We start from the raw sequence: 10,129 nt of genomic DNA, 5'->3' as shown, positions 1-10,129 counted from the left end.
GTCGGGGCCACTATCCCCACCATGATGTTTAGTTTTAGGTATTAGTTTTATGTCTAGGTTAGGTTTAGGGTTATACTAGGGTCTGCTCCAACAATTTCGAGCTAATACATCAACACGGCCTGTCTGAATGGCCAGGCCACTCCAATGTTGTCCATAGGAAATGGACAGCTCCATCATAGTCATAACAGCGGTTCCTACCTTTCAGGGACTCCCGCTCAATATTCGGATAGCTCCAACGCACATCCGAGTCTGCTCTATCAATTTCGAGTAAATATATAAACACGGCCTATCCAAATGGCCAGGCCACTCTAATGTAGTCTATAAGAAATGGACAGCTTTATCATGGTCATAACAGCAATTCCCACCTTCCAGGGACCCCCGCTCAACATCCGGATAGCTCCGATGCACATACGGGTCTGCTCCATCAATTTCGAGCTAATACATTTAAAAACAACATAAAAGGTAAGTAAAGTAAGAAACATCCATATGAAGAAATTGAGGGAAATTACTAGTGTATCTATATTCCTTATATGTACTAGGTTTATTTTGAGTTGATTATGACTAAGATGTTGGGATGGATGCCTTAAGGCATGTCATTATTTGTTCATATTACATCCCTATGACATGGTGAATTGTACTACCAACTCCCAGGACAGGATACCTGTAATATGGCTAGCCTTCCATCCCTGGATGGTAAACCAACCCTTATAATCTTATCAAAATGACCATTTTAACAGAAATTTAGATTATATTTACTCCAGAACTTAAAGGACAGTTCTTAATGCATACCTATGATGTTGAAACTTTGAACCCATCCATCTCAGTTAGTATTTGAAGCAGACCTTGCTCCCTTTCAGCGCCACCCTACAATCCATATGTGAGCAAACCCATTATTTACCAACAGTGCCTGATAGTGATAGCTAAAATACAGAGATAAGCAACTTTACATCTAGAATTTCCTCAAAAACATGAAATTTTGAAACAGAAGTGACACCCTAAATAAAGGCTTTCAACTATTGGAAACCACCATTGGTTGCATAAAGTGACATGAGGCACATAAAGTAGATAACAACAATTAAGACTCCATGACAGCAAAACTCAATTTTAAGAGCAACTAATATGGATACATGCAAGCAAGTACATGATCAATCATCTTTCTGTTTTAAACTGATTTGTTTGGCTTCTAAAACCATATGCATGGATGGATGCACATGTGAATTGTATTGTGAACATTTAGTTTAATCAGGAAGAAATGACAAAACCTACTGTTGTTTCTGAGTACTCATACCGAGCAAGTAGCCTCAAATAAAACATTTCTTCTAGGTCCAAATCCAACTTTAAGAGTAAAACAATTGCAATCAGGAGCCAAGTCCCTTAATGCGAATGTAAAATTGGAATTTGGCTCTTTTTGCTTTACTAATCATCACATTCCAAAACACCATCATTTGCAGGTGCTTGATTAGATGTCTAGGATCATCTGTTAGGTAAATTCCTTGGTCACAAGCATGTTCACGGCAGGTGACCCCCTCATAGAACAAGCACTATGCAAGTATGCATCAAAGATGGGGCAGGTTCATTTTATATCACAAAATATAATTTAAATATAGATTTCCTATGTGTTGTCAGGCCAACTATAATAGTTTGTGCAATTGAACTGTCCAAGAGTTCGTACACAACTATGGAGCTTCGACAAGGTTCATTCTATATCACAAAAGAGGAATCATATGATCCCAAGCAAATGATATGTGTAACATCATCACAAAAGAGGAGTTAATAACTAGACTATTCTCAAAATTTTCTGAAATTGTTGTTGCAAAAGGGTTAATTTTCCTATGATTCAGAAAATGGTAGGTTCTGGTAATATTCTCCAATTGAATTAAGTGTGAAATATTCCTTTTCACTATCTGTTTAAAGGCTACCAATCAGATAAAGCAGGGCATGATTTTAGAAATCTATAAAATCTGCATTTTAAAAAGGAGGAGCCAAGCTAGCATTGGAAGGCCCAGCACATTTTCACATTTTTTTTACTGAAATTTCCATCCAAACTGTCCCTAAATCATGTGGTTGAAAAACTTTTAGGAAACAAGTCATCCATGGGCTTGGCAGATAAACTGTCTAAATCATGGGACTGATGTCTGAAGATATTGTCCTGCATATTACAATACACATCCAACTCTAGTGGGAGTAAGAAACAGAACCAGCATCCTTTATATTCTTGCAAGGAACTAGATACCACTATATTTCTATTTCTTTTCAAGTAAAGAACAGAGTTATTATGAGGATTACACATCATTAGAAGAATGAAGAAGTGAAAAACAAACAATATGATGTGCATTAATCTTACGAAGTTAACATAACTACTTAACATCAAAGAAGCAGAAACGCATACCAAATGCAATACTTTTACTTTAAGAAAAAAAACCAAATGCCTAAGATGACTTTGTTTTCATACAAGTTACTCGAAGTATATTTAAAACCCATCATAGGCATTGCATCAAAGTAATCAAATCAGAAATATAGTTTAACTTAATTATCAACACTGAAATATATATCGCGCTTCCGCAAAATGCCGAGAACGTCTAGAAATAAGAGACACTAAATTCATGCCCAAAGATCGATAACCTAAACTGCCATCATTTTAAAAAAAAAAAAAAAAAAAAAAAAAAAACCCTTCAGATGTTGAAAGTGTAATATCTTGCATAGTTTAAACAAAATCAAAATAGAAGGATCATGTAAGTATGTAACCACATTATAATTTTAATTTCAGGCTTGCAAATAGCATATTACATGGCACAAGAAGACTAGTGATAAATAGGCGTATTTAATCAAATGTTTCCAAGAAAACATCTTGCATGAAGAAAGAAAATAAATAGCCAAAAAAAATTTTAAAAAAATATGTAAAAAACCAAGGAAATTGGTGATTGCAATATCTTAAAAACCTCTTCCAGTCCCACCCCATAGAATCTCTGCTCGTCCTTCTTGAGAATCTTCAAAACCCCTTTGAAAAAAACCCACCTCACATGATAAAATTAGGCCCCTGCATGTCTGGAAATCGAACTCCTCTTTTGCTTTCTTTAGTACGTCTGGAATTTGCACTTCAATGCCAATCAGATCTATAACTCCAAATGCCTAAAAAATCTAAAAACGGGACTTCTCACAAAATGCAATTTCTACAAAAAATGCTTCACCAAATGCTTCGACCTCAACTAGAGTTGCTCTAATCCATATTCAAAACCCTAAAAACTAGTGAAGGGAGAAAGGCTAAAGGAAATCCAAACTAGATCTGCTCCAAGCTGTAGAGAGAGAGAGAGGGAGGGAAAGGGAATAGGGGAAGAGGGCGTTGGGAGAGAGAGAGAGAATGGGGGCGGAAGGCGCTGGGAGTGAGAGAGAGAGAGAGAGAGAGAGAGAGTGGGGGTGGAGGGTGCATAAGAAATGAGGCTATTTTCTAGTAGGGAAAAGGTTTTGTACGGTAGAGCTCATGGGAACTTCCCATGAGGTCGAGCTGTGTGGGCCCCACTATGATGCTTGTTGACCATCAACACCGTGCATTTGATGGGCCCCCTTTAAATTATGGGATATCCCAAAAATCAGCTGTATACGGAACTTAGGTGGGCCATACCATCTAAAATCATGTGAAGAAATGCCTAAAACATATAAAATCACTTGGTGGGGCCCACCTGAAATTTTGATGCATATGAAACTTGGTCTGACTCCTCATCCAAGTGGGACACACATAATGGATGGGTTGGATTTGTGAACCACATCTCAGTGGTCCCAACAAATGACTATGAATATTTTAATGGAGGGTAACTCCTCTCAACTTTTGTATGTGGTGTGGCCCAAAAAGTCACGGATTGACTTGATTTTTAAGCCCCAGGCCCACCATGGAATGGTGCATCTGACTGATTGGGTAGATGTTCAACACCCATCATGATGGGGCCCACACAACTCGACTGCATGGAACCTTTTCCCATATATATATATATATATATAATATTATAAAATTATTATATATCCATCATTAAAATCCTCCTAAGGCCCACTGTACTGTTTATTTGACATCCAATATGTTGATTAGGTCATACAAGGCCAGATGAAGGGGTAAAACAAAAATCAATTTGATCTAAAACTTTTATGGCCGCAAACTGTTTTTTAATGGTTGACGCTCATTCAACACTATTTCCTGGAATGTGGTCCACTTAAGATTTGGATATATCTCATTTTTGGTCTCATACCATAAGATGATCTTTAAAAATAGATAGACAACATGGATTAAACACATACATCATGGTAGGGCTCACACAGCACTAACCACCAGCCATAAGATGGTGTTAGGGGGAGTAGCCAAACCGTTCCCCTTATTTGTGGTGTGGTCCATTTAATCTTTGAATATGATTCATTTTTTGGATAATTCTCTAAAATTATCTCAAAAAATGGATGAACGGTGTGGGTTGATCCTAAATTTTCGGTAAATCCAAAACTCAAGTGTACCATGCCACGCGAAACAGTGTGGAATAATGATTTCCACCGTTGATACCTTCCTTAGGCCCATAATAATGTTTATTTGACATCCAAAGTGTTCATAATATAAAAAAGATATAAATGAAGAGAAAACACAAATATCATCTTGATCCAAAACTTCTATGAATGTTATTTTTAATGGTAGACGTTCAATCCCTACTTTGTAGTCACTTAAGCTTTGGACCTACCCCATTTTTTAGTTAATATCTTAAAATGATCCGAGAAAAGCGTTGAACGTCATGGAGAAAGTCAATCCATGACTTAGGTGGGCCAAGAGCTTAAAAATAAAGTCAATCCATGACTTGGGTGGGCCACACCACATAATATAATGGAGAGGGGTTTCCTTAAAACATTCATAATCATATATTGGGTCTACCTAAATGTGATTCACATATCCAACCCACTCATTATGTGTGTCCCACTTGGATGAGGGGTCAGACCAATTTTCAGCCGCATCCAAAACTCATGTGGGGCCTCACCAAGTGCTTTTAAATTTTTTAGGATGTCTTCACATAGTTTTAGATGGTATGGCCCACTTGAGTTTCGTATACAGATGATTTTTGAGATATCTCATAACCTAAAGGGGACACATCAAATCTACGGTGTTGATGTTCGACATACATCATGATGGGGCCCACAAAACTTACTAACATCAATTCTTAGGTTCTCACGAGGTCAGTAAGTTGGGTCACAATTTTGACCAAATATTTGGCCCATTTTACATGTCTGGTCCATTCACTCTATTTTACTGATCAATACCCTCAATTTGACTAGTTACTCGCCTCAATCAGGCTATATATGAGAAAAGATATTGGGCATACCAAGATTGATCAACAATTTCAGTGAAATTTGATTTAAACATCTGAAGTTATTTACTCTTCAATTTGAACTGATTAGATTGTCCAAAAATGGTTAAATGTTGTTCATAATATCAAAAATATATGAATGAATAGAAAACAAAAACATCAGCTTGATTTAAAACTTCTATGGCCTCCAAGAAATTTTAAATGGTAGAGGTTCAATCACACTATTTCCTGTGGTGTGGTCCACTTGAGTTTTGGATATGCTTCCTTTTTATTCTTTAGACCTCAAATTATCTGTTAACATGGATGAATGGAGTGGATAAAATAAATAAATAATGGTGGACCCCACAGAGTTTACTCTAGTAAGGGTAACGAGTAACTCACCTAAACGTAGTGGAGAAGGGTTTCCTTAAAACAATCATAAGCATATATTGGGCCTGCCTAAATGTGATTCACATATCCAACCCACTCATTATGTGTGTCCCACTTGGATGAGGGGTCAGACCAAGTTTCAACCGCATCCAAAACTCGTGTGGGCTCCACCAAGTGCTTTTATATTTTTTAGGATCTCTTCACATAGTTTCATCACACACTGCCAGAGGATGCTGTTGGAGATAAAATGAAATGAAAGAAAAGAGAGATGGTTTATGGTATTTAATGAGATAGAATATTTTAATCTCTTAATCCATCATTTAGTTCTTAATTTTAATCTTAGCCGTCTAATCAATGGCCTGAAAAGGTATCGATTATCTTATGTCTAATTAGTTGCATGGAAAAAAAAGTACAGTTTTGGGACAATCCTAACCATCTAATTAATGGGTTGAATCTCCATTTTTACTAATATCCATGCCATCCATTCATTTTTATAGATCACTTTAGTAGTCAATCTCAAAAATGAGGCAGATCTAAATCTCGGGTGGACCACACCACAGGAAAATAGTAGTGATTGAATCTTCACCATTAAAACCCTCTTAGGGCCCACTTAATGTTTATTTGATATCCACGCCGTCCATTTATTTTTACAGATCACTTTAGGAGTTCTTCCTAAAAATGAGGCAGATCTAAATATCAGGTGGACCACGCCATGGGAAAACAATAGTGATTGAATCTCCCGACGGGTTTAGTGAAAAACCGGGCAAAATTTTATGAAGTTAAAAACATAACAATTTTACCGACGAAAATTTTCGTCGGTAAAACCATTATTCCCGACGGTTTTATTTCGTTGGTAAAACTCAAGACGAAAATTTCCAAGTTAAAACATAACACTTTTACCGATGAAACTTTTCGTCGGTAAAAGTGGTTTTGTACTTTTTATCAACGAAAATTTACGTTGGTAAAAGTCTTACCGCGAAATTTTCCTAGTAACACGAAAATTTTTAATCTGAAAAATTAAAATACTTTTACCAACGAAAATTTTCATTGGTAAAAACATTATTCCCGACAGTTTTAATTCGTCAGTAAAACTCAAGGTGAAAATTTTCTCAGTTACAAACATAACACTTTTACCGACGAAAATTTTCATTGGTAAAACCATTATTCCCAACGATTTTAGTTCATCGATAAAACTCAGGGTAAAATTTTGCTACTTTTAAAAACATAATACTTTTACGGACGAAAATTTTCGTCAGTAAAACCATTATTCCCGATGGTTTTAGTTCGTCGGTAAAACTCAAGGCGAAAATTTCTGAGCTAAAAACATAACACTTTTATCGACAAAAATTTTCGTGGTAAATGTGGTTTTGTGCCTTTTACCGACGAAGATTTTCATCGAAAAAAGTCTTACCGTGAAATTTTCATAGCGGCACGAAAATTTTCTATCTTAAAAAGTAAAAATATTATTACCGACGAAAAAAAAATTCGTCGGTAAAAGTGCAATTTTACCGATGAAAAAAAAATTCGTCGGTAAAAATATACTTTTACCAATGAATTTTTTTTCGTTGGTGTTCACTCCCTAAGTATAAGGTTGTGATGTAGTAATAAACTCGGTGAGACCGAGGTTAAATCCTAAGGGACTGAAACCTGTACGTAATCCAAAACTAAATAGAACTAGAACTACAGTAAGATGAAATCTAAATCAAATAAAATTTAAGGAATAATGGTGAAATATTAATCTAAAACTTCAAGAATTCAGAAGTAGGAAACTAGGGTGCCAAGGATCCACTTGTAGCAATTGGGAAGTTACCTTGCACTGATTCAAGGACACAAAGTCCTATCTTATCCAGTTGGTAAGAAGAGATTTATCAGATCTTTGAACTTCTTATGAATCTAATCATCAACAGATAAGATTGGTGAAGATTTGGAAGTGATTCCGTCACCTAACCATGCCCAGGAGACTATGGCAAATAACAACAATTTACCAATCTCACAGCCAATCATGAGAGAATTGTGAAAGTTAGGAAGGGTTCCATCACCCAACCATGCCCATGAGACAATGGCGAACAACAGAGCCTCCTTAGTTCACAATCTCATAATGAAAAGAACATACTCAAAGCTATTGTAGATCTACTATAATTTGAGTCACAATAAACCATTAAAAACTAAAAGTATTCCTTAATAATTAAACTAGAATCCATAAGAGTTCAATAACAATGAATCAAAGCAAAACTAACACCTCAATCATGCTACAAGCTTCACCTCTTAGCCCTAGCTAAGAGGATTAGCTAACCATAGGTATGATTAAACTAAATCTTAAAAGAGAAGAAAAGAAGAAAAAATTAAAAAAAAACAAACTCTCTCCTTTGCTTCACATCCAAACCGAGCTTCTCTCCCCCTCTCACGTTAGAAGATTCCCAGCCGTGGATCCCTGCAAATTGAATCCCCCTTCACATTCTCTCTCTTTCTTTCTTATAGGAAGCCAGGCGATCGTTGCTGAAATCAGTTGGACTCTTACGCACAAGAGGCGGTGCGAAAGAGGAAAGACTCTGTTTTAGAAACTGCGGAAAGAGACTTTTACGCATCCAGCAAACGTAATCGGAACACCTTTCGGGGTAAGATTTTAGAAGAAAATCTGTCCATCTCCTGGCTTCATTGGTTCCATCTTGTGGACGTTTCTGATCACCATTCTGTTGACCCCTGGCCCACTAAATCGAAAGCCAAAAACGTGCTTCACGAACGCTGCTTCCGCACGTTACGCGAACACTGGTTACAGCGTGCTCAGCATGACAGAACCGAAACTCTGTTTTGCCATTTTGCTTTCGATTTGCTTGGTTAAGATCGACCGTTCACTTGCTCTATTTCGAACGGTTTAGATCATCGAACATTTCAAGATGAAATCCCAGAAGAAGATCCAGATCCGCCATCACAAATGGGCGTTGTCTGTATTGCAGCAATCCAGACCTCGTTCGGCTGAAGATTTCGACCATCTTGCACTTCGTTTTATAAGTTAAACAGGTCAGTCCAGGACGGTTCCATCCGAGCTCCATGATGGATGATGTAGATCGATTAGGTAGCCATGATGGTGGCCCACCGTCTTCCGCAAAAAGCTCCGCGTAATCCATCTGCATACAGAGCAGCGTCAGCTTCCGTTTTTTAATGGGATATGGGACCTGCGCGCGTCTCTTGCGCTGTAATGATTGGTGGGGCCCATGATCGAAGTTGGAAAGGAAATTCAGTCTGTCCATTTAACTCGCAAGAAAAAACCAGTCAGAGATGGCTAGTTTTGAATTTCTTTTGACGTGGCCCACTTGATTTTCTATTTTACCGTCCGTCCTCCGTTTAAATGGTTAAAATCCGATTCACGCTATCTTCTATAATTCCTCCACCTAGGAGAGGGTCAAGCCCCCCCTCTAGGACACATTGGACGGTCCAGATCATTAAAAAGGATGATGGATGGGGCCCACTGTCAAAACCCAATCGCAAGCACGTCCAGTGACGGACGTTTTTGGCACTATTTGGATGTTTTGTACAAAAAATAGGTGGGGCCCATTTCTGATGGCATTCTCGGAGATCTACTCCGTTCATCCTCTTCTTAGTAACGTGTAAGCCCATGAGTCAAAGTATGAAGTAGATCTGAACATTAGGTGGGCCACACCATCCACATGTGATGAGTCACTACCCATCGTTGAAGCAAGCCAATTCTCAGTTACGTGCATGGATATGGAGTTCATTATATTTACAAATTTGCCACTCTCCCTTCTCAAAACGTCTGTTGTTCGTTCCTCTTTATTGCACCGTTCAAAAGAAGTGAAATTTGACGAACGTCCACCATTTTTCGTGCTCTTTCCATCGGTTCAGTTTGTGTCCCGATCTCACAAGGATGTCCAAGATATTTTTTTAATGGTTATTGTCTGATCTTGTCCAATGGGTCACTTACGCATTAATTCAATGGTTAAATTTTGACGTGTATAGTTAATTTATGGTCCTCAGGCCATATATGAAGTTTCGAGCCGAATAGATGGTGGAAAGCCTGTGATTTTTCATTTTGGACGTCTTTCGGGTTACTTGAGCTTCAGTTTCTCAATTTTCTTGGATTTCTGGCGTACAAATATATCGATCTTGGTCTCCTCGAGTCCATCCCATGCTTTGGTAAATTCAGAGCGTCAAATTCATGCATTTAGCACCCTTTTTCAGTCCAAGCTCCTAAAGTCACCTTGCAACACAAACACAGTTAAAATAAGCTGTTAAACAGTATCATGTTCATAAATCCAGGCAATAACTAGGGTCTGATATGCAATATTCGACCCTCAACAGTCGGTAAAAGCGTTGTTTCTTGTAGTGCATGCTCGATATGCTAGAAGGGGCCAAGGTATTCTCTAAACTAGATCTAAGGAGCGAGTACCACCAGATTCGTATCCGACCCGGTGATG

The 10,129-nt window shown here is 37.8% G+C and overlaps 1 non-coding gene across 1 annotated transcript; it reads right to left on the bottom strand.

Moving 5' to 3' along the window:
• Positions 1-2,422: 2,422 nt before the first annotated feature.
• On the bottom strand, positions 2,423-2,493 carry LOC131223572 (small nucleolar RNA Z267). Its single transcript, XR_009160551.1, has one exon. It is a non-coding gene; the product is annotated as a small nucleolar RNA Z267 (small nucleolar RNA).
• Between the last annotated feature and the right edge of the window lie 7,636 nt (positions 2,494-10,129).

Source organism: Magnolia sinica, chromosome 1 (assembly GCF_029962835.1).
Source record: "Magnolia sinica isolate HGM2019 chromosome 1, MsV1, whole genome shotgun sequence".
Classification (NCBI taxonomy): domain Eukaryota; kingdom Viridiplantae; phylum Streptophyta; class Magnoliopsida; order Magnoliales; family Magnoliaceae; genus Magnolia; species Magnolia sinica.
Note: the sequence above shows the minus strand (reverse complement) of the source record. Positions and strands in the feature narration are given on the sequence as shown.